General features: G+C 34.2%; 1 protein-coding gene across 5 annotated transcripts in view; it reads left to right on the top strand.

The window, feature by feature from the left end:
- Cnksr2 (connector enhancer of kinase suppressor of Ras 2) overlaps nt 1-25,366 on the top strand; it is a 258,842-nt gene that overhangs the window by 71,520 nt on the left and 161,956 nt on the right. The window lies entirely within an intron of this gene.

Below are 25,366 nucleotides of genomic sequence, written 5' to 3'. Positions count from 1 at the left end.
CTTTATTCAGGAAAATAGAAAATATTCTTTAGGCTAGGTACAGTGACTCACAACTATAATCCCATTTACTTTCTTTTTTGGGTGGCACTTGGGTTTGAACTCAGGGCCTCATACTTGCTAGGCATGCTTTCTTACCACTTAAACTACTCCACCAGCCCTTTTCTGTGATGGAATTTTTCAAGATAGGGTCTTGCAAACTGTTTCCCCAGGGTTGGCTTTGAACCATAATCCTCCTGATCTCTGCCTCCTGAGTAGCTAGGATTACAGGTATGAGCCATTTACTTAGGAGGCAGAGATTGGGAAAATCATGTTTCAGGCCAGGCCAGACAAAAAGTTAGCAAGACCCTATTTCAATCAATAAGCTGAGCATAATAATGTGTACTTATGGTCCCAACTATGCAGGAGCCATAGGTAGGAAGATCACAGTTCGAGGCTGGCTCTAGGCAAAAACACGAGACAATATCTGAAGAAAGTAAAAACAAATAAAAGGGCTGGAAGTGTGGCTCAAGTGGTATTATGCCTGCCTTAACAAGCATGAGGCCCAGAGTTCAAATCCAGTACTGCACATATATACACCCTAGTGCAGTATATGTATCTTTTCTTCAAAGATCAATACTGGAAAATGTTTTTATTTTGCTGAACAACTTCATCTAAATTATGTGTATGTGCTTTCTAGACATTTTTGTTAACTTTATAATACTTTAAATATAAAATGAAAATGAATAATATATGACTATTCTATAAATATTCAGTTTTAAATAAAATCTGAGCATATTGTGGCAGGTTCTCACTATGTAGCATAGGCTAGCCTGGAACTCCCAATTCTGCTGCCTCAGCCTCCCTAGTGCTGAAACTAAATCACCTGTTCCTTAGTTTTGTTCCACAAAACATTTGAAGGAGTTATGCTGTATTTAGTTTTGGTATTGAGTGGCCATGAAAAATGACCTATTTCTAAAGTGAGTGATTTGTTTTTAAAAAGATTTTGGTTTAATTAGGATGTCCTTTAGATTTTAATGCAAATTGATCACTGTGATTCACATTCTGGAATATGTTTTGAAATGCCCACATTTAAATGTAATATAGAAGTTAATTTGATCATATGCAAACTTGCCATTCTTTCTTACATATGCAAGTAACCCAGAGTTAAAAAGGAAAACACAAAATATATAAAGGCCAAAGGGCAGTGTATAGTAGTCATGAAGAATAAGTATTGTAAGTTACAAGTAGTAGTGAAATACATAAAGAGATGTAAAGTAGGAGCATAAATTGTGCTGGAGTAGGCAATATATATATTCATAAATATATATATTTATTCATAAGCATATATATATGAAAATCCCAGCCAGGATAGTCTCATAGTCATTTCAAACACAACTTTAAATATTACTTTTACTGTGTTTTAAGCCTTCCTGAATCAGACATTCTAGGTGACCTGAAAATTGAATTGGGGCTCTTGGGATTGAAACTGGGACATTTTAGACCAAAAACTAGGACAAGCCTTATATATAAGTTTTTAAAAATATGAATTATATTACTTAGCATACTCACTGAAAACAGTATGAAAGTTGATTCTTTCACAGTACTTTTAGCTCAGTGCATTTACAGCTTGTCTTTTAAGTTTTCTTCAGATGTTCTTAATCATGAAGAAGCAATGATAATATCTTTTCAAATTTTTCTATATAATCCTAATAAACAGTATCAAAGTTTAGATATGGAACTATTAGATATAATACTCAAATACTTTGAAGACTTTTTTCTGAAGACAGAAACTGCAAATAATATATAGTTTACAAAGGTGGTGGTATGTCATAGATGTACAACTGTATTTATAAATAATGAGAATTATTAATTATAGTCACAGTAGATATAAAGATATATGTACAAGAAATCTTCATGATATTAAAAAATTAACCAATTATTGACATATTTTCTGAAGGCTCAGAGTGAAAAGGTGAATGATGAAATGGCATGCTAAGACTTTAGTAAATGACTGTTTAGAATATTGAGTAGAAATGATTTATTCTATTTTTCTAAGACTGGCATGACTGAGCAAAAAGTTAAAATTCGCTAGTTGTTATATAAAAATGAATGCTGAAATAGATTATTTTCATAGGTTAATGCTTTCACAAACCTATACTGTTTTTCATGTTAATTGAGTCATCCTGCCAAAATACTTTTAAAGATGTAGATGGCTTGTACTGAATTAGTGAAATTTTTAAAATAGCAGATGACAAGATATTATTTTTCAAACATCTGCCTTCTTAACATTTAAGTTTTTATATAGCATTTTATTTATATATACAAAATAATGCATGTAACATGTTCACTGTAAAGCATAATGATAAATACTCCTGAATCTCTTTTCTAATTTAATAACCAGAACATTACCAATAATATTTTAATTATTGAGCTTTGCTCACACCTTATCAGTCTACCTCCTCTCAGGGGTTTTATCATTTTATTTTTTCTTAAAATAGCTTCATATACTTCTCTAAATATATCATTTAATTGTGCTTGTCTTTGAGCTTATAGAAATGGTATTACTCTTTGTCTTAGTTTTTTCACTTGATATTTCTGAATTCATTTATCATTTTGTTCTGTAGACATAGTTCAATTCATTTTTACTGCATATACTACTGCATTGCATTGTATGCATATGCCCCAACATGTTTGTTTATTCTCCTGACTGTAGACCTTTGTGTATATACCTACATTTAAGTACATACCCTAAGTATATACTTTGAGTGCAAGTGTGAGTTACTACATTTTGCACATGCTTGTCTTTACAATTACACCATATCATGTTCTTGTACTTTCATTATCTTTCTACTCTGGAATTACTGTATTTTGTCACATATCTTATGTAGTTCTTTCAAAAGATTTATAATTTTCTCACAAAATCCTAAGGGAGAAATTTTACCATTGTTCCCAACACTCATTGGTGATAAAATAAACTTCACAAAATACTCCTTGAAATGCTACCATTATTCTGTGATTACTGTCTAAAGAAGCAAGCCAGAAGTAATGCCAATCCATTTACAAAAAGATTTACTGTGACAGATTTGGTGAAAGCAGTAGAAGGCTTCATGCACCTTGATGTCTCCATTGCCTAGCAAATAAGCATTTGTTGAAAGAATAAAATCATTCATTGTTCCCGCAAGACTTCTCCATAGAGAATTACAGAAATTTCAGTTTAGCTCCCATAACTCACAGTGATTCTGACAAAGACCTAAAAGAGAACTAACTGGAAAATACTAATTTTTATATATTTATGAAATCCATGATTATTACAAATACAAAAACAGTCCTTTATACTTTAAGGTTGCTTCTTCCTATGCTTCCTCCTATTAGTCCTTATACCTCCAAGGAGAGTGGTTAGGAGTAAACAGTAGTAACAACACTAGTCTCAGAAGGGATGAACCAATTCAGGTTATAATACATATATACATGGAAATGTCATCATAAAGCTCCCTGTATAGCTATCTTAAACAAACAAAAATGTCCTTTTTCAAAAATGGAGAATAGGAAGGCAAAACAGGTCCTGTCTGGGAAGTTGGTACCAGTGGGAGGGGGAGGATATAAGGAAAGGGTGTAGGAAAGTAAATATGGTGGAAATGTTATGTGCTCCTGTATGAAAATGGAAAAATGAGACCTGTTGAAACTATTCCAGGAATGGGGGAAGGGGAAATAAAGGAGAATGATGGAGTGGGTGAATTCAACTATGATACATTGGAAGAACTTTTATAAATGTCACAATACCCTCAGCAAACAATAATATGATAAAAATGATTTAAATAAATAAATAAAAATAAAATTGAGAAAAGGAAAAATGACCTCATGAAGGAAAAAAAATCCCTTGTGAGTTAGGAAATGACTAGGAGAGGAATTACTGTGGAGACCAGAAGTTCAGAGGCAAAGATGAGTTTGGAACTAGAAAAGCTTCCCATTGTTGTTCTGTCTGCTTGCTGTACTCCCCACATCAATCCATGTGTGCATTTATGAGTAGAAATGTCTCATTTAGAATGCATTTCTAGCTTAAAAGTTCAAATTTTATCTCATATTAAATTTGGAAATTTGAGCCATAAATTAATATAGAAAATATTGTTATTGAACAAAGCAAAGCCAGTTAGAGTGCAAATTTAGGTGGGAGGTCAAAAGTTTTAAGTAGGTATCGTTATTGGTTCTGGTTCTGTAAATATTTTCTGGTTGATCTAGATGCTATTTAAATACTGTATCAAAGGTTTTTTAAATACTTTTTGAAATGTCTAATTAGTACTTGCAGTAGCTTTAAAACCATAACTATTAATTTCCTTTTTTTTGTGATCCTGGGATTTGAACTGAGGGCCTACACCTTGAGCCACCTACCAGCTCTTTTTTGTGTTGGTTATTTTTGAGGTAGAGTCTCACAAACCGTTTTGCCTGGACTGGCTTTGAACTGTGATCCTCCTGATCTCTGCCTCCTGAGTAGCTAGGATTACAGGTGTGAGCCACCAGTGCCCAGATGGATTTCCTTTTTAATGCCTCACTGTTTTCTCCTCCCATCCTCACCTCACTAAATATCTCACTAGACTTTCTGTTTCTTCCTCCCTCCCCTAACCTGAATACATAAACAATGTTCTCCTGCTTTCTTTCTCCACAAAGTTTCTGAACTGCCTATTAGAATTGAAATATATTCTTCCCCAGGTTCTTTTTTTTTTATTGTTGTGCTGAGTGGGGATACATTGTGGCATTTAAAAAAGTTCTTACAATATATCAAATATATCATAGTTGAATTCACCTCCTCCACCATTCTCCTTTAACCCCCCTCCTTCCTCATACCATATCATCTGGGTAAATCCTATTCCTCATGACATTATTAAATTGCTGGCAAGAAAAAAGAGCTATATAAAATTCAATAGATAGTCTATAACATTACTATTTTGAAGTTGGTAAAATGCTTTTCCCAGATTTATTCTTCACAGTAATCATCAAGTAATAGGTAAACAATCATCATAATCTCATTTCTTTGAGGCAGGCTGTCACTATGTAGCCCAGGCTGGCCTTGAACTTGCAATCTTCCTGTCCCAATCTCCGAAATGCTGGGATTACAGGCATACACCACTATGCCTGGCTATTATCTCAATTTTGTAAGTGAGTAAATGGAAGTTCAGCTAGGAAAAATAGCATAATCAATATGTGACATGATTCAGGTCTTTGTAATACTTTCTGCTCATTGCTTCTCCAGTTTGGTTTATCTTAGAATCAAAAAAGATCTTTTTAAAAGCACTGATACCTGGACCTCATCCAAGACCTATTAAATTAGACTGTTTGTAGTAGGGTTTAGCATCAGTATTTTAAGATGATGCATGAAATGATGCCAATGTGGAGCCAATTTGGCTGTGCTGTACTTACACTTTAACAGAAGATGAGTATAAGGTAGGAACAAAGTACATATGATCAAAAACTGTGTTTCTCAAAGGCTGGCCCACAGACCAAGATTTCTCTGGGGGAAGCAAGTTAAACATGCAGATTCTTTATACTTTACCCCAGGCCAAATGATTAAGAAGTGTGGGTCATGAAGTTCCCATATTTATAAGTGACATCAACCCATACACTATATATTACTGATGTAGGCTAGGTAAAGTTTTAAACTTATAACCCATAGCATAGTCCCTCTGTGCAGTGAAAATGTATCCAAAAGGATTAGACTTGTTCTTTGAAACATCAAATATATTATTAACTAAAAGGGTCGTTGTGCACTTGTAGTAGAAGGAGAGAACGAGTGCTAGAATCTGGTGTGGTATCAACATTCAGGGGCAGGAACTAGTTAGTAAACAAGAAACAGGAATACTAATAGCATTTATTATAACCATACTGTGCCTGATTGCATCATGGATTAAATATTATGGCTTACATGGATTATTATGACATAGATTTTATCAAATGCATAAGGTGAAAGCTACAAACCAAAGAAAACATAGAGCTAATTGTAGACACTGATTTGCTAAGATGTTTTACTTCTGTTGAAGAAGTTTTTTAATAACCTAGTCCCTTACATTGGGTCAGAATGACCACCACCATCAGATAGGTAATCCAGATATAATTAGGCCACACAAGTAAAATAATGGATTTAAATTGTAATTGACAGTGGCATGTTGAAGAGCTGATCAAAATTAAGTAATTAGGACAAGTGAACATGAATCATACTTATCAAATGGGACAAAAATTATCTAGAAAAAACAAGATGGGAAAAGTCTTGATCTTCATGAAGGGAGCAGAATGTAATTTGAGGTTGATTGTGAGTTACAATGTATGAGGAATGGCATAGTACCCCTAAAAAATAGCACCCATATTTGCTAAAATGAAGCGATATACAGCCTGGAAAATTTATGATACAATTACCACATTAAATTCTGCATTGGTTTTATCTGCTTAAGTATAGCTGTCTTATTTTTCCCTTTTACTTGGTAAAAAATTATATTCTTCAAGGTTAGATAGATTGTTATGCAGCAACAAACAGCATGAAACTATTAGTGCTTTTTGATAGTGGTCATGTCCATGCTCCATATCCATCCTGAGTTGCTATAGCTTGACTCTGTAATCTCTTCACTTGAAAGCCCAGTTTGAGAGAGTAGCTTCTTCTAGAACATTGCTGGTCATCATGTCAAAGGGAAAAAGAGAGCAGTGGTGAACCCTGTACAGTGTTTTAAAGCTTCTGCATGGGAGTAAGACAGTGTACATCTACTTATAACTTGTTGATCACAACAAATTACATGCCCGTGACGGACTTCAGTGGCTCTAGGAAGTTTACTTTTCCCTTTAACAAAGGCAGTACATGTTTGGAAGTCGTAACACAGTCTGCCACAGCAAGCAATCTGTGAAGAATTCACTATAGCATTGTATTACCATTTTTGAGGACAAGAATATTGTTTATTTCAACACAAAGACAGAGATGAAACTAGATTGTGTGGAAAAATTGAAAAAATAAAAAACTTGATAAAGATTGGGTTTGAAAACTTCTTTCTTCTCAATGGTATACTATTTGTAGTGTTGTGTGTCTCTCTCTTGGTATTTTAAGTGTGATTTAGTGGTACAAAAGCAGTAGGCTTGGTTTGGGGGGACATAAATGACTTGTTGAATTTTGTCTGAGCATAAAATTCTGGTTTATAATTATTCAGTCTTCGTATAAAGAAACTTTAAATAGATAGCCATTCTGTAGACTTATCTCTTTTGAAGGTATACCAAATTAAGCCTAGAATTTAGGTTAGTACTATTGCTTGAATAATTTAATATTTATTAGAATTTAAATATCTTGTCGTCATCATCAATCTAAAATATTTTTGTATACCTGAGTTAAAGTGGTACTTTTTCAAATATTGGATAGTTACTGACAAAAAATGTTTTAACTTTGTCCAGGAAAATATAATCTAAATACATAAAAGAAACAGATACTTGGGCTAATGACTTTAAAAAAAACCAACACTGGGAATTTGTTTCTCATATACTATAACATCACTTTGCTTTCTGACAACCAAGTGGATAATCTTGAATTGCACAATTAAGGTTTAATTTATATTTTATTTGTGATTGGGTGTGGTGCTTATTTATGCTTGCACTATTTAGTTGAATTTATCACAAGGGAAAAAAAGTGTTTGATTGCTTAGACCATGTAGATTTTCTTTCCCTTAGAACATGTTAGAGGGTGTTTACAATAAGTAACTTGAACATTTAGAAGCAAGAGATGCTTTTCATTGCAAGGAAATGTTAGCTACATTGTCTGGATATAGAATTCTTGATATCTTATACATAATACAAATCTTCATATAGAGAATGGCCTTATTATTTTTGTTTAAAATATCTGCTGAGATCATGCAAATTAAAGTTTAAAGCCAAATACATTTAAAATGTTTTTAAGCTGTAAAACTCAAGCTATTTTTATACCTTCTATTTGTACAAAATAAAAGCATGAAGAAACTAAATGTACTGCACTAAGTTCACAATGAGAAATTTTGTTTTCAAAAACATGACTTTAAAAGTTTCATTTTTTGTGCCTCATCTGTAAAACCAATGTAAGATGTCTATTATGGAAAGTGAAAATAGAGAATCAGTGGAGTAAAATATGAGTAACAGATGAATTCAGATTAACTTTTTTGGAAGAAGTGGGATTTGAGCTCAGGGTCTTGAGCTTGCTAGGCAGGTACTCTACCACTTGAGCCACATCTCCTGCCCCAAATTCAGATTAATTTTATGGAGTATACAGAGCACCTTGAGAAATTAAAGAGATAATGGAGCTGAATATAGGTTTCTTTCTTTGAAAATATTGATAGTCTCATGGGAGGCACTGTGACTAAGTAAAATATAACTGATGGAAACATAAAATATGTACTGTTAATAGTTATTTGATAGACCATTCAAAACCATTTTGGATATTATTTTGTGGTACTGGAGTCTAAACTCAGGGCCTTATGCTTGCTAGGTAGGTGCTCTACCAATTGAGCCACATCACCAGCCCATTTTTGGTTTTAGTTATTTTTTGATAGACTTTCATGCCTTTTTTTTAATTGCTGCTGGTTAGGCCTCCAAGTGCAATATTCCTATCTATGCCTTCTGTATGGCTGGGATTACAAGTGTGTATCACCACTCCCAGCTTGTTTTGTGTGTATGTTTGTGTGTGTGGTACTGGGGCTTGAACTCAGGGCCTTCACCTTGAGCCACTCCATCATTCCTTTTTGTGATGGGTATTTTTGAGATAGGGTCTCGCAAACTATTTGCCTGGGCTGGCTTCGAACCTTGATCTTCCTGATCTGTGACTCCTGAGTAGCTAGGATTATAGGCGTGAGCCACCCAGCGTCCAGCATCAGCTTGTTTTGTTGACATAGGGGTTTCACTAACTTTTTTTCTGGGTTGGCCTTGAACTGTGATCCTCCTGATCTCTGCCTTCTGAGTAGCTGGGATTATAGTTGTGAACCACCATGTCAGGCCTCCCATTGGAGTTGTAACTCAAGACATGCAGAATAAACAAACTTAGTTCATAGTGCAAGTTAGTTCACTGGTTCTGCAGGCTGTCAAAATAAAGCAATTAAAGTTACAGGGATTACAATTCTACTATAATTAGTCATCTAGTCGTTAGTACCTTCAAGTTATTTACTTCCCTTAAATCTTGATATTTTGAAATTTTGGGGGTATGTTAGAGACTCCTTTAGCTGACAAAAAAATTAGCTCTTTTGTTTCCTCAACCTCCCAAATTTCTAAGTTTTAAAAGATTAGTTTACACACCAATCCAACTATTAGGATGGTAGTTTTTCATTGTCAAGCGAAAAACTAGAATGATTAGAACTAAATGGGGTTTCATTTTAGGTGACTTTATGGGAGAGAACTGGAGTAGAATTTTAAAGAGGAATATTATAGAAAGTGTGGAAGACTTGACCATGTTCACTATATTCTTCTTCTAGTGCCTAAAAAGATTTAAGACTCTATTTGTGTAATAATAACTATTTTTGATTAATTAATGGTGTATCACCACACTCAGAATGATGTATGGTTTCTGTTGTATTGCCTTTTTAAAAAATACCCAATACACAAGTGGTTCTTGTGCCCTTATCCTTTTAGTACTATATCCATATACTATCCTGGAAAATGTGAGTAATGATGTCTATTTTATCTTACAATTTTGAAAACACTAATTGACAGAATAATTGAAGAATAATGTAACAAGAACACATGTTCTAATAATTGAAATTGACATGTTGTTAAGGTTTTATCATATTTATGCCAGGCACCAGTACCTCATGCCTGTAATCCCACCTGCTTAGGAGGCCAAGACCAAGATCAGAAGGATTGTGGTTCAAACCAGCCCAGGGAAATAGTTTGTGAGACTCCATCTCCAAAATAACCAGAGCAAAGTGTACTGGAAATGTGGCTCAAGCAGTACAGTGCCTGCTTTGCAAGTGTGAAGCCCTGAGTTCAAATCCCAGTACCAACAAAAAAGAAAAAAAGATTTTTTTCATATTTATTTCAGGACTTCTTAAATAAAGTTGTTCATATTTGTTCTCAGATCCCTTCCTCAAAGACATACATTAGCATTAACATTAACATTAATATCCAGTCTGTGTTTATGTACTTTGGTGCACATATATGTACTATTTATAAGTACTAAATTCTGTTTCTTAATTTTATTTGATATCAGACAGCATGGAACTTAAACAGAAGGCTATAGGATCATGAAATATTCCAAAAGTTTGATATTAGGGCGATATCAGTCTCTACTTCAAATTACTTCATGGCTGGCTCATCCATTAACCTCAGGATGTAACTCACACTTAATTGACTTTCAAAACAATACAATTAGGTTCCCCCAACTTTCCTTTCTTACATCTCCCAAGCTCCTGTGGCACTGTATGCCTCAACCATACTGCCATGTATATTTATGGCAGTTTCTAAGACCTTCCACCTATTTCCTTGTCCTTCTAACCTCCAATCTTCACATCATCCCTCCTGTAAGAAGTTACCTCTAATGCCTCCAAAATATGACATCGGAGCCAAGTTAGGTGTCTTAAATACCAAAAGTTGCATAAGATTTATGTTTCTCACCCTAATATCATGGACTCACAATCAATATAGTGAAATAACCATATGAAGCCTAAAATTGGTTTTTAAATATGTAATAACTAAGGTAATTTGTTAACTTTATTTTTTGAAGTATTGAATGAAAAAGATAAGTTCTAATTTCGTTTTCTCATGTCATACAATTGCCTAGTCAAAGGCCCTGCCTTCTCTAAATTTTTATTTGAGGATAAACAGTTCTGACCCCAAAAGGTATAAAGTCAGGTCCTTTCTGTGAATTGTGCTCACTCTATAACAGAGTAGATCTTCACATGAGGGAAAACATGAATATAAAAACTGTGTCCTAAAAGGATAACTATTTGCATATTTCACAATTTACAAAGCATTTCCAAATATACCATCTCATTTGGTCACTTTCACATATTAGGCAACAGGTTCAGATAGGTTATGTGGCAGTAAATGACCTCTTTATATGGAAACCTGTAGATCAGTTAATTTATGGATATAAGGAAATGCAGTTGTTTCTGACAATAAAAATTCCTCACCTGAATGTAGACTCATTACTTATTAATTGCGATCAAAACAATATTACAAATAGAATTTATCTTCCAACTGAATATAAATCAATATACTTTATATTTCAAAAGAGAAAACAGCCATTAAGTTTAGTATTTTTTTCTCTCTTGTCCTCAAGAGCTTTTGTAAACCTGAGAGTATCAAAATTTGTGTACTCAGTTTTGCTACTTTTTCAGTTCTTTTGCATCAATGATATTCTAAGTTTCAAAGTGAGATATAAAACTTTAAAATATTGAACTTGAGTCTCAGAAAACATGAAAATCCAGCTTATTTTTATTAAAGAGATATTCTATTAATGGTTTTAAGTGACATTTTTGCATCGTGTTTACAAATTTTGTTTTTACAGTCTCCTTTCTGTTGTTTGAATAAAGATACTAAGTTATTTTCTTCCAATAATGTTTGCTTCACACACTAGATTGTAAATGGATCTATACACAAAGCTATTCTGTAATGAAGAGCACCTTATGTCACAGAAAGAATGAAAATAAGTAAGATACAAATTTGTAACAAATAATAAAACCTTACTGGCAGAATTCTCCACTTTTCTTTTTGTTATTTTGTTTTTTAAATATTTTTTATTGATATATAATAATTGTACAGGGGGGTTGTTGTAACATTTCCATCTATACATAGAAGGTACTCTGGTTTGTTTCAGCCCCTCCATTATTCTCACTCCCTCCCTTTTCTTCCCTTTAAATCATATTGCCAACAGAGGGATTAAAATCAACAGAATATTTGATCATAGCATTCTTTTGCTTATATTTCTTCAGGGATCCTCCTTCATGTTTATTTGTATATTTAAAATTTTTAAATTTTTTTCAGTGGTACAGGGTTTTGAACTCAAAGCCTTATTAAGCAGGAAGTCTTCCACTTGAGTCATGTCCCCAGCCCTTTTCACTTTAGTTATTTGAATAGGGTCTCACGTTTGTGCCCAGGCCAGCCGTGACTGTGATCCTTCCATTTATGCTTCCCAAGTAGTTGAGATGACGGGCATGAACATCCACAGCTGGCTACAATTTAAATTTAAATTTTAAGCTCTTTAAAAATGGAGTGCTGGCTATCTCATCAGCCTCATATTTCATTTCTTTTTGCTTTACAGTTCAGATTTTAATATGACCAAACAATGTTTAGTTCACTGCATACATCTGGTTCTTACCTCTATGCCTTCCTAGTTATGCTGTTCCCCTCCCTTTGACTATTCCTCACCCTTTTTCTGGATAACTCCTGTTTATTCTTTCAGACTCTGATCATGCTTCATTTTCACCAAAATGCCTTTCTCACTTCCTCAGACTGCTTCTATAGATGCTGTTTTTTGCTTCCTTAACACCTTCTGCCTATCTCTCTCTTTACAGCTACCAACATATTTTTACAGCTTCATTGAAGTATGATTAACAAAGTTGTAGATTTAAGGTATACACATCGTTTTTTTGGTTTATTCATTTATTCATATGTACATGCATTGTTTGGGTCATTTCTCCCCTCTCCCCTCTCTCTCTCCCCCACCTTGCTTCCAGGCAGAACCTGTTCTACCCTCTTCTCCAAATTTGTTGAAGAGAAGACATTAGCAGTAATAAGAAAGACAGTAGTGTTTTTGCTAGTTTGAAATAAGGATAGCTATACAGAGATTTATTTCGATGTATGTATACGTTGTGAAATGATTACCACAAACAAGCTAACTTAGTTATGTGTATGTGATGTCATCTACTCTTTTAGGAAATTTCAAGTATACAATATATTATTGTTGACTACATTCACTTTGCTGTACACTAGGTCATCTTGTTTCTGTGGTGTTAGTGATAAAACCCATGGCCTTGCACATGTTAAGCAAGTCCTCTACCACTGAGCAACTTCCCTGGAAGAACTATTCATTTCGTAGCTGAAAGTTCACATCTTTGACTAATACCATTTTCCTACTTTCTACCCCTGGTAACCACCATTCTATTCTTTGTTACTAAGGGTTTAACTTGATTTTTTCAATTTCATATATAAGTGAGATTATGCAGTATTTATTTTTCTGTGTCTGGCTTTTATTTTACTTAGTTGTTGTAGATGACATGATCTCCTTTTTAAGGCTAAATAATAATCATGTTTGCATGTGTATATCAGATTCTGTTTATTCATTTATGTGTTGTGATACATTGAGGTTTTTTCTCCATGTCTTGGCTACTGTGAATAATGCTGCATTGTACATGATAGTGCAGGTATCTCTTTGAGGTAGTGACTTTATTTCATTTGGATATATTCACAAAAGTGGATTGCTAGATCACATGGTAGTTCTAATATTAATTTTTGAGGAAACTCTGTACTGTTTTTCATAATAACTCTACCAATTTAGGCCAACAACAATGTTTCAGAGTTTCCTTTTCTCTGCATCCTTGCCAAAACTTAATATCATTTGACTTTTTTTGATAATTGTCTAACAGGTGACAGATGATATCTCATTTAAGTTTCCCTGATGATTAGTGATATTGAGTATATATCTCTTGGCCATTTGTATATTTTCTTTGTAAAAATGTCTACTCAGGTCCTTTGCCCACTTTTATTTGAGTTATTTCAGGATTTTGTTTATTTCTTTTTGCCTCTTGAGTAGTAAGTTACTTTTGGATATTAATTCCTTATTGGATATATGTCTTACAAATATTTTCTCCCATTTTTTCTCTCCACTTATTTTGTTGATGATTTCTTTTGCTGTGGAGAAACTTTTTATGATGATATAGTCCCTCTTGTTTATTTGTTGCCTATATCCCATAGATATTTATGTAGCTTTACTTTTCTGCTATGCTATGAGTTCTTTCCATCTTCTTCACGTTGGAGTCTAATTTAGCTGTTTTCTTCACCCTTGTATCTTTTTTTTTGTTTTTTGTGGTGCTGGGACTTGAAGTCAGGTCCTACACCATGAGACACTCTACCAGCCCTATTTTTGTGAAAGGTGTTTTTGAGATAGGGTCTCATAAACTATTTGCCCGGGCTGGCTTCAAACTGCGATCCTCCTGATCTCTGCTTCCTGAGTAGCTAGGATTATAGACATGAACCACCAGCACCCGGCAACCCTTGTATCTTTTGAATTATCTGTTCCTTTTTTCTCTGGACTCCTGATAAAGTTATACATGACTTGGCCTAATGCTTTGATAAGAAATAAGTAATTAAGGAATGTTATTCTAAGAATAGAACATTTCACTACTGTGTTATTGTTAGGTAAGAGGCGTTGATATTATTTATGTTAAATATCCTTCCTTAATGTATCAGGATATTAAAGTTTTATAGCCATCTAAGCAAATATTCTGTTGTGAAGATAATGATAACCTATAAATATGTGTGAGTACAAAGTATATTGTTGTATGCAGTACGTAGAAAATGACTGTAGTTTGGGGGTGAAGATAACCCATGTACAGAATTATGATATCAGAGCCTTTGTTAACTGGAAAGGAACCTTAGGGATCATCTGTTTCATCTGCCTCAACTTCAGTCTATGAATAATAATAGCAGCTAACATTAGCATGTTTGTAAAGTACAAAAAATTTCCATGTCATTTGATGTATGGCAACTCTTTGAGATAGGTATAAACATTATTATTTTTATCTACTGTCTGGTTTACCATATAATTATAGAACATGATTAACCGTGGTACAAAGTATATGCTAAAGATAGTAGAAAAAAGAAAATCAGTAGTTATATAGTTAAGTTTACCCCTTGGAAAATCAGATATTATCTCTCATTAAGGAAATGCTTTTGGGAGGTGGAGAGAATAATACAAGACATTGAAAAACATAATCATAGGCACAGTTTAATTGCCAAGTAACTGTGTTTACTTTGGTGACTTATTTATTTGCTCTGTATCATCTATCTGTGATGCAGGGATAGATGACCACTGTAGTCAGACTCCTCACATTTTCCCATTCTTTGTTTATTGCTCTTTCTGTTACAACTCCTAAACATGTTTAACCTAATAAAAACTTTAGACAATTATTGTAATAATTGATCATTTTAAATTTTCAACAGATAGCCTTCTTTCTCTCTCAAAATAATGATGGCAAGAGCACTAATAAGTTTGTGGTCATTGATCTGCTCAAAATGGTTGAAGAAATTACCAAGGAAGTACATGTAGGGTGATTGTAAATCTGCTTTGTTTCCCATGAACATTTAGAGATGAAATTAAACTAGGGAATTTTGGTAAACAAACAAAATGTCATTAAAAAAAGCAAAAACAGAGAACAGGAAAGCAAAACAGATTCTGTCTGGGGATTGGTACCAGTGGGAGAGGAGAGGATATAAGAAAAGGGTGTAGGAGGGTCAATATAGTGCAAATACTGTGTAAGCATATGTATAAATGGAAAAATGAGACCTGTTGAAAGTATTCCAGGAATGAGGGAGGAGGAATAAAGGAGAAAGATGGAGGGGGTGAATTAAGCCCTGATATATTGTAAGAACTTTTGTAAATGTCACAATGTACCCCCAGTACAACAATAATAATTAAAAAAAAACTACATTCAAAAAGACTGCAAGAGTCTATTCATCATGGACATTGTTTGTACTCAAGATAGTTAAATTTTAGTTTTTGGTGAATCCAAATTTAGTTTGGACTTTTATCTTGTACTCATTACAGATCATTTGTCCCTAGCACTGCTTTTTCTGTGTCCACAAATCTATATGATACGTATTTTTAATGGCATTTACTAGCTGTTTTCCATATATTTTCCTACAGAGACAGTTGGTTTCATTGTACTGTTCTGCTATTGTTGATGTCATCATGAACTAGAGTCACCTCTTCACTGAAAGAATAGTAAGGGAAGCATTTGGTCAATACCTGGGAACTAAATTTCTTCATGTTTTCTTTCTAGGTATAGTTTTCATTTTTATTTGTTTGGGATGTTTATTAAATTGCCTCCTGTTTACTAATTGTTGGACAGAATATAACATATTTCTCCAGCCCTGTACTTCTAGCTAACATAGTAACCACTTTCTGTATGTAACTATTGCGTTAAAATTTAAATTAACTAAAATTACAAACTCAGTTTCTCATTTCAGTAGCCATATTTCAAGTGTCCAATAGCTATTGTGTCTAATGGATATTGAATTAGATAGCACGGACATAAAACATTTCTCTTATGTCAAATGTTTTATTAGACAGTGCTATTCTAGGCTATTGCTGTATGAATGCATGAAACAACTTATCTGGATGAAGTAGTTTTGTCATATGTCAGTACCTAACTTGGGTTACTGTAAGGCAGAAAACAGTAAAAATAATCAGAGAATAAGTGATAAATGGGTGAAGATTATTCTAGCTTGTTACTAAAAATGGAATATACTCCTTCCCATATAGAAAAATTTAGAAACACTTTTGAAATGTAAAAAGCACTAGAAAATGGCTGAAAATTAGTAAGAAAAATAGAATTTTGTTTTCTTTTTAACTTTTGCTTTTACTCTCCTCCAGATGATTAACTCTGGTCTATACTAAATCATAGTCATCTTTCCTTTTGAAAAGGTAGTTTGTCTAAAACTTTTCCTCACCATTCTTAAGCCTCTAACCAGATTTGTGCCTTCTGTCATGATTGATAAATTTGCCATATTTATTATAATGTTTTGGAAAGATTGAAAGTCACAGTTATATTCTTGATTCATTTTTTCCCTTTGATGTCACACTTTAGTCAGTCTTATTTTTTTTTTTTTTTTTGGTGCTGGGGATTGAACCTAGGATCTTACATATGCTGCCACATGTTCTATCACTGAGCTATATCTCCAACCCCAACTTTTCAGTACTTATCATGTCACCCTCTCTAATAGCATGTTTTTCTCAGTGTGTATGTTCTACCAGATCCTCATCTCTTAATACTGTCTCCCAATAGTAGTAATAGGAACCATGTTGGATAGAGCACTGCTTACACATTCTTTCCATTTATAATCTTTATAATAATTATGTTATTTAAATATGTTTATCTAGTTTCAGCACCAAAGATAATCTGATTAATAAATAGGCAAATGAATTAAACAAACAATTCTCAAAAGAAGTACTTCTTAAAACAAGTACAAATGCCTAATAAATACATGAAGAAATGTTCAGCAACCTTAGCCATAAAGGAAATGAAAATTAAAATATCATTGAGATATCCATCTCACCCCAGTAATAATGGCTGTCATTAAGAAAACAAACAATGTGCAAATGCTGGTGAGGCTGTGGAGGTAAAGGAATCCTTACACACTGTGGCTGGGAATGTAAACTAGTACAACCACTGTGGAAATCAGTATGGAGTCTCCTCAGATGGAACTACCATATAATCCTGCTATACCACTCCTGAATATATGCCTGAAGGAACATAAGCATACAGTATACCGGCACACTCCTATTTATTGCAGCACTATTGACAATTGGCAAATTATAGAATCAGCCTAGGTGCTCATCAACCAATGAATGGGTAAAGAAAATGTGATATATATACACTGCAAAGTATTATTTAGCCATAACGAAGAATGAAATTATGTCATTTGCAGGAAAATGAATAGAACTAGAAACCATCATGCTAAGCAAAATAAGCCAGATTCGGAAAGACAAATACAGCATGTTTTCTCTCATATGCACAATCTTGACCTTAAAAAGAAGACATGAATGTAAAAGGGTGATTATTGGCTGGGAGGGAGAACCAGCAGGAAGGGGAAGGATGAAAGGAGAGGGTGATGGATTGTGAATACGATTAAAGTGCATTATATACAGGTATGTAAGTAGAATAATGAAACACATTAAATTTGAAAAGAAAAAAAGACGGAGAGGAAGGATAAGAAAGAGTAACAGAGGCAGGTATGATCAAAATACATTATATAAATGTATGAAAATGTCACATTGAAACTGTAATTAATATGTACTAGTTTAAAATGTTTGTCTAGTTTGTTTTTAAATGAGCATATCATGATAAATTCTATAATCCCAACTACTTGGAGGGCAAAGATTAGGAGGATTGTGGATCAAGGCCAGCCTGGGCAAAATGTTAGCCCCCATTTCAACAAACATGCTGGGCATAGTGGCATGCACCTGTCATCCTAGCTATGCAGAAGGCATAAGTACAAGGGATCATAGTCCAGGCTGGTCCTGAGAAACAAATGCCAGAGCACCTATCTAGCAAGCAGGAGGCCCTGAGTTCAAAGCCAGCACAACCATAATTAAATAAATAAATGAATAATCTAAAATGTCTCTTAATTTTTCCCTCATCTTTTTTCCCATCATTTTGATCCTGTTCCCCACTAGACTACTTTTATAGTTGCTTTCCTACTTTGAAACATTTCTTAGAATACAATTTGATATTATTTGCCATTATTTACACATCTAAACTCTCCATACTTGTCCTTTTTTAAAGGGATTTCATCTTTATCATTATATTAAAGCTGATTTTTAAAGCTTCTCTCCATCAATTTGCTTAGACACTGTTTATCCTTTCTCCATTTCTGGAACTCTATGTTCTTATTTCTGTAATACCACTTTCTCCATTTAATCCTGGCCATGTAACTAACTCTTCCTTTGTCAGGCTGCTAAATAAGCATTGTCTGAGAGTCTATCTTCAGCTGTTTTCCCACCATAATATTCTGTTTTGATGAATGTGTTATTTTCTTGTAGCTTGAACTATCACTTGAATGTAAATATCTCAAAAATCTGACTCTGTTTCTGTTCTATATCAGCTTTTCTAGCTGCCTGCAAGACAGGTTTATGTAGCATATTCTGTCTTTACATTTCACATACCCAAAATGTAATTATTTTATTCTCACCAAATTTTCTTCATTCCTACTATGCCTTTCATCCATTTGTCCAGGCTTGAACCCCTGGAATAAATTTTAAATTTGCTCTCCCCACTGTCCTCTGTATGTGATCAATCTGTCATCTAATTCTCCCATTTCTGGCTACCTATATGACATCCACCTGTCCTTACCCCATCATCGTAAGCTCAGTTCATATTTTCTATTGAAAGAGTATTCCAACTGATTTCCCTAACTCTAATTTTTCTTCCTTCCAAATCTTTGACTTTTGCATCACTTTCATAAACACAAATTTAATCCCATCTTCCCATATTCAAACATCTGAAAACATTTCCTTGTATCAGAGCAATGTTCCTTCCTAGACGTAAAACATATACTTAGTATGTCTGGAAAGATAGACAGCTTTATACAGAGTCCCATGTCAGAGACATAGCACCAAACTTACTCCCATAATTTAAGAGATCATGATGAAAGGAATAAGAAGAGATAGATAGCTATGGGAGATTAGCTGGAGCATCGTAACTCCACACCTGCATGCACATGCACACACACTTACAGTTCACACTTCTGCATAACATCAACCCATCAAATTTAGTATTGGATAGGCTGCCCCAACTTCAAACCTTTCCCAAGGAAAGAGAAATTATCAATTAATAATTTATCAATTAATAAACTTTTGTCCACCATGGAAGGAGAAGCTTTGAAATAGAAGTTGGATTGATACAGAAAAATAAAAATTTTCACTTTAAAACAACAAAAACATTCTTGCAGCTTAAGCATTGGTAACTTGCCACACAGTATAACTCCTATTATTGACTCTGCTTTCTTTCCCACTGCATTCCCCCCATATACCTTATACTGTCATCAAATCAGTGTACTGACTCTTTATTGGTTTTGTCTTTGTTCAGTGTGTTCATACAACCTGAAATGATCTTTTACTGTGAATTCCCAATTTCCAGGTTTGAAAGCCATCTAAGGACAGCTCCCTCCAGATAGCTATTCCACAATTAGCAAATCAGAACTTATCTCTTGTTTATAGAACCTTGTCTACATTTTATTATTTGAATGTTTTCTCTCTCACTAAGTAATGAAATCATGATGGCCAAAGACCAAGTTTAATTTACCTTTGATTACCTAATAGTGCCTGACAGTACATTTAGAAGATACCAAAAAACATTTTGGTGGAATGAATAAATGAATGAATGAGTGGATCAAAACAGAAAGAAAAGGAGTATAACACTAACTCACTGCATGAGTTAGTCACTTGGGCCTATAAAGACATAGCTTAATAACAGAATACACTCAGGAGTTTGGTATGAATCTGTCATTATCAAAGGTTTATATAGATCAATCATTTAAAATTGTTTGTAAATTAGAGATAAGGGCAAAACAGTATCTGCTTGGAAGCAAGGGGGTGGGGGTGAGAGGGAGGGGGTGGGGGATGGGAGGGGGCGAGGGGAAGGGGGAGTAATGATCCAATCATTGTATGCACATATGAATAAGGGAAATAAAAATAAATAAATGATAAAATTGTTTGTAAGCAAAGTGTTTTATGATTTGTAGAAGTATAATATGTGTGCTAAGATGAGGCATGAAAATTTGTGGCATTTATAAAGTTCCATGAAGTTCAACTATATTAGCATATAACCTTTCACTATCTCTATGTGTAACCCATGTACTGCTTTTCTGACTATAATATACAGTTAATGAGAAGTACTGCATATTCTGAGCATTATGACCCCCAGATATCCAAAACTTGGTGACCAGGTCTTTCCATGTCATTAATAACATGTGGGAATAGAATTTCTTCTGTATATTTTTCTCAGTTTAGCAATTAAATCATTGTTCACCAAAAGGATAGCTGATTATGATCTGTGTGGGAATAGCTCATCTGTAGGACAATGTTTGTGTAAGTAAATATTTTGAAGAAGAAAAAGATCAAAATTGAAGAAGCGTCTCTCATTATTATAGATAAATTTTCATTAGAAATCTGATCCATTAAATGTGTATCTAGTGGTTTATAGAAGCAGTGTATGGAAAAGAACAAAAAAGAAATGTTTGAGCTACAAACGAGAATTCCAGGGAATATATAGTGTAATAGCTCTAAATGCAATTTTTAAAAATCTAAATTTAATCCTAACCTAGAAATAACTAGAACGTCAGCAGTGTACCTTTCCATAACATGAATAGATTTATAAAATATGGATTTCCCTAAAGGCAGTGCAATTTTCTTTTTAAAACTTGAAGTATGATCTTTTGGGAAAAGATTTGGCCCGAAGTGTTAATAAAACCCACACTTTAAGAAGCACATATTTTAAAATCACATTTTAATGGAAACAAAATAACTTACTAATAAAATGAATCCCCTGAAATACCTAGGGCTTTTAAAATATTTAGCATGATAAAATGAATTCCATAAAATTATTGCTTAACAAAATGAAGCATAGTCATTTAGTATCTATTCTTCTCTCTGGTATAAAGTAGTAGGTTAATATGTACTGCCTGTCTCATTTCATTTTGTTATTTGGTTTTTCATATGCCACGTCTTCACCCTTTGTGAAAGCCTGTGGCTCTCAATAACTAACAAGCCAGTCTGGTTAGAAGAGGGTAGAGGTACAAACAAGTAGAAGTAGCTATTCAAAGTAGTATGCTATTAAAGAAATAAGTTTACAGGGTGAAAAATTAATAACTTGGAGGAATGTGTAACTAAAATATATTTTTCTAAATAGCTGAGAAGTGTTTAAAGTAAGCCAGCAGATAATTTTGAAAATAGGTTTAGTGATTTGTGAAGTCTGCATATGATAATTTTTGTTTGGTTTGATAGTCCTCTGTCATATACTAATCCTGTAAAAAGATTAAGTGTTTCTCAAAGTACCATCTTTATCAAAATCATCTTGACTTCTGCACAACAAAAGAAATGGTCTCTAAACTGAAGAGAGCACCCACAGAGTAGGAGAAAATATTCGCCAGCTATAAATCAGACAAGGTCTGATAACCAGAATATACAGGGAACTTAAGAAACTAAACTCTCCTAAAATCAATGAACCAATTAAAAAATGGGCAACCGAATTTAATAGAACTTTCTCAAAAGAAGAAATTCAAATGGCAAAAAAGCACATGAAAAAATACTCACCATCTCTAGCCATAAAGGAAATGCAAATCAAAACCACACTAAGATTCCACCTCACCCCTGTTAGAATAGCCATCATCAAAAACACCACCAACATGTGTTGGCAAGGATGTGGGGATAAAGGAACCCTAATCCACTGCTTGTGGGAATGCAAGCTAGTACAACCACTCTCGAAAAACATTTGGAGACTTCTTAAAAATCTAAACATAGACCTGCCATATGATCCAGCAATCCCATTCCTGTGGATATACCCAAAGGAATACAACACAGGTTACTCCAGAGGCACCTGCACACCCTTGTTTATTGCAGCGCTATTCACAATAGCCAAGTTATGGAAAGAACCAAGATGCCTCACTATTGATGAATGGATCAAGAAAATGTGGTACTTGTACACAGTGGCATTTTACTCAGCCATGAAGAAGAATGAAATCTTATCATTTGCATGTAAATGGATGGAACTAGAGAACATCTTTCTGAGCGAGGTCAGCCAAGTCAGAAGACCAAAAATCGTATGTTCTCCCTCATATACGGACTTTAGACTGGGGCAAATACAGCAATGTGGTTGGACTTGGATCACATGACAAGGGGAGAGCACATATGGGTGATAAAAAATAGGCAGAAAACCCAAAACACGAAAGCGTTTGATGTCCCCACTCCAGAGGAGCTAATATAGAAACCTTAAAGGTACAGAGGTTATCATGAGAAGGGGATCAGTAACCAGGGTAAAGATCAGTTAGAGATGAGTCAACATGGGTCATAACATGTGTACATGAAAGCAATGCTAGGAATATTTCTGGGTAGCTATCCTTAACTAGCAAAAACACTTTGTCTTCCTTATTATGCTTGTCTCTTTTCTTCAACAAAACTAGTGATAAAGGCAGAACAGGACCTGCCTGGAACTGAGGGGGGCAGGGGGCAGGGGGGAGAAATGACCCAAGCAATGTATGCATATGTGAATAAATGAATAAAAAAGAGAGAATATAATCAATAGCATAAAAAAAATCAGCTTGAAGGATCTGAGTGGAGATTCAGAACCTACTGAGTGTGTAGATTCCAGGGATGAAAACTGGGACTCTGCATTTTAACCCACTCCCTAAGTCCCATATGTATTTTTGTAGTTTGATTGTAGGTATATTGCTTTTGCAGCAATGCCTTTATTTTCTCTGCCTAAGGATGTACTGTTTCCAAGACCCAGTTAAAAGCCAACTTTAGGCAGGGAGGAGGGAGGAATTTAAGAAATAGTAATAGGGGCTGGCAGAATGGCTGAAGTGATAGAGCTCCTGCCTAGCAAGTGTGAGGCCCTGAGTTTAAGTATCATATTACACCAAAAAAAAAAAAGAAAGAAAGACCAATAGGATGAATTTGATGGAAGTAGATTATATGCATGAATGTAAATACCAAAATGAAATCCCTTTGTATAATTAATTTATACTAAAAAATTTAATAAGGCCACCTATACTGATATTTTAAAGCAGTGGTTGCTTCCTCCTTTGATTCTCTAGTCCCATAATTGTCCCTCTATTATACTAATTGAAGGTATCTTAAATGTCTTAGTACAGATTTAAGCTTTAATAACTTTACATATGTGAGTGCTTACACACCTACAAATTATCATTGAAATTTTAATTAAATTTCCTTTGTAATTTACTTTTATTTATTTTAAATTTTTTTTATTTTAATACTTGATGTGAAAGATTTTTATACTGGTTAAAAACTTAGCCACCTCATGTATCTCCCTGTGATTATCTTGTGCAGTTACGTCAAAGTTGTTGAACGATCAGTACTTCGTTTTTCAAAGAATCTTAAATCTAGGACTATAAATGTAATCTTTTCAGTCACTGTGCCACAGGTGATGAAAGTTTTTACAAATTTTGAAATATGACTAGACTAATGTATAGCACAGCCCAGTGGTCATGTTAAATTTTAGTAAGAATATATTGATATTTTAAAAATGTGATTTCCCCTTTACATATTTATTTGCAATTTAATAATTTGCAACATTAATTATTCTGAACTTATGAAAACTTGAAAAAGCATGAAAATCTCAGACTTCTATGTCTGTCTACCTAAACTCTGCTTTTGTAAGTTAGGGGCCATGTTTTATTCATCCTTGTATGCCTAGCATAATTGATTAATATTTGTGGACTCAAGAAGAAAAATGCATCAATTACACATTTTAAAGAGATGTTAAATAGTTACTTTCTGTATGATTGGTATACCACTAGTAGTATATACATTTAGGACAAATTTACTTTTTCCTTAAGTAGGATCCGTTTGAAATTTGAACATTTAATTATATCCTCTGATTCTGGGAAGGTAGGCAAATAAGAAAACTTGGAGCCTTTGCAACTGAAATAAGCTATAGAAGCAGCATGGAGAATCTGGGCAACTTCCCAGCTTTTCCCAAATCATCTCTTCCCAATGCACTTGTGTTTGAAAATTAATTTCTGTAAATTGAACTCTTCCATATTCAGATGTAAGTACAAGTACATTTTTCCAGATATAAGTATGTTATCTTCACTTTGGCTCCTCTGTATGCGTAATTCATAATTAATTATTATGAGTTGACATTGTGTAAGTATATACAGACATAGATATGACTATATTTGTAGCAGATTTTTCCTTTTGTACATGAGACTCAATTTTAAATATTTTGTTAGTTTGTGAAATGAATTAGACTAAACTTTACTTTGAAAAATTTCCCTCTGAAAAACTGGATATGATGGTGCATACCTGTAATCCCAGCTACTCAGGAAGCTGAGACAGAGGATGGCTAGTTAAAGGCCAGCTTGGGCAACATGACAAAACTCTGTCTCAAAAAAGGTTACCCCTAGGACATTAGATCAAGGGCAAACACAACAAGGGGATTGGACTATGAGCACATGATAAAAGCGAGAGCACACAAGGGAGGGGTGAGGATAGGTAAGACACCTAAAAAACTAGCTAGCATTTGTTGCCCTTAATGCAGAGAAACTAAAGCAGATACCTTAAAGCAACTGAGGCCAATAGGAAAAGGGGACCAGGAACTAGAGAAAAGGTTAGATCAAAAAGAATTAACCTAGAAGGTAACACCCACGCACAGGAAATCAATGTGAGTCAATGCCCTGTATAGCTATCCTTATCTCAACCAGCAAAACCCCTTGTTCCTTCCCATTATTGCTTATACTCTCTCTACAACAAAATTAGAGATAAGGGCAAAATAGTTTCTGCGGGGTATTGAGGGGGGGAGCGGGAGGGGGTGGAGTGGGTGGTAAGGGAGGGGGTGGGGGCAGGGGGGAGAAATGAACCAAGCCTTGTATGCACATATGAATAATAAAAGAAAAATGAAAAAAAAAAAAAAAAGGTTACCCCTGGAGGGGGGCGGTGGCCCAAACAATGTAT

Source organism: Castor canadensis, chromosome X (assembly GCF_047511655.1).
Source record: "Castor canadensis chromosome X, mCasCan1.hap1v2, whole genome shotgun sequence".
NCBI classification, from domain to species: Eukaryota; Metazoa; Chordata; class Mammalia; order Rodentia; family Castoridae; genus Castor; species Castor canadensis.
Note: the sequence above shows the minus strand (reverse complement) of the source record. Positions and strands in the feature narration are given on the sequence as shown.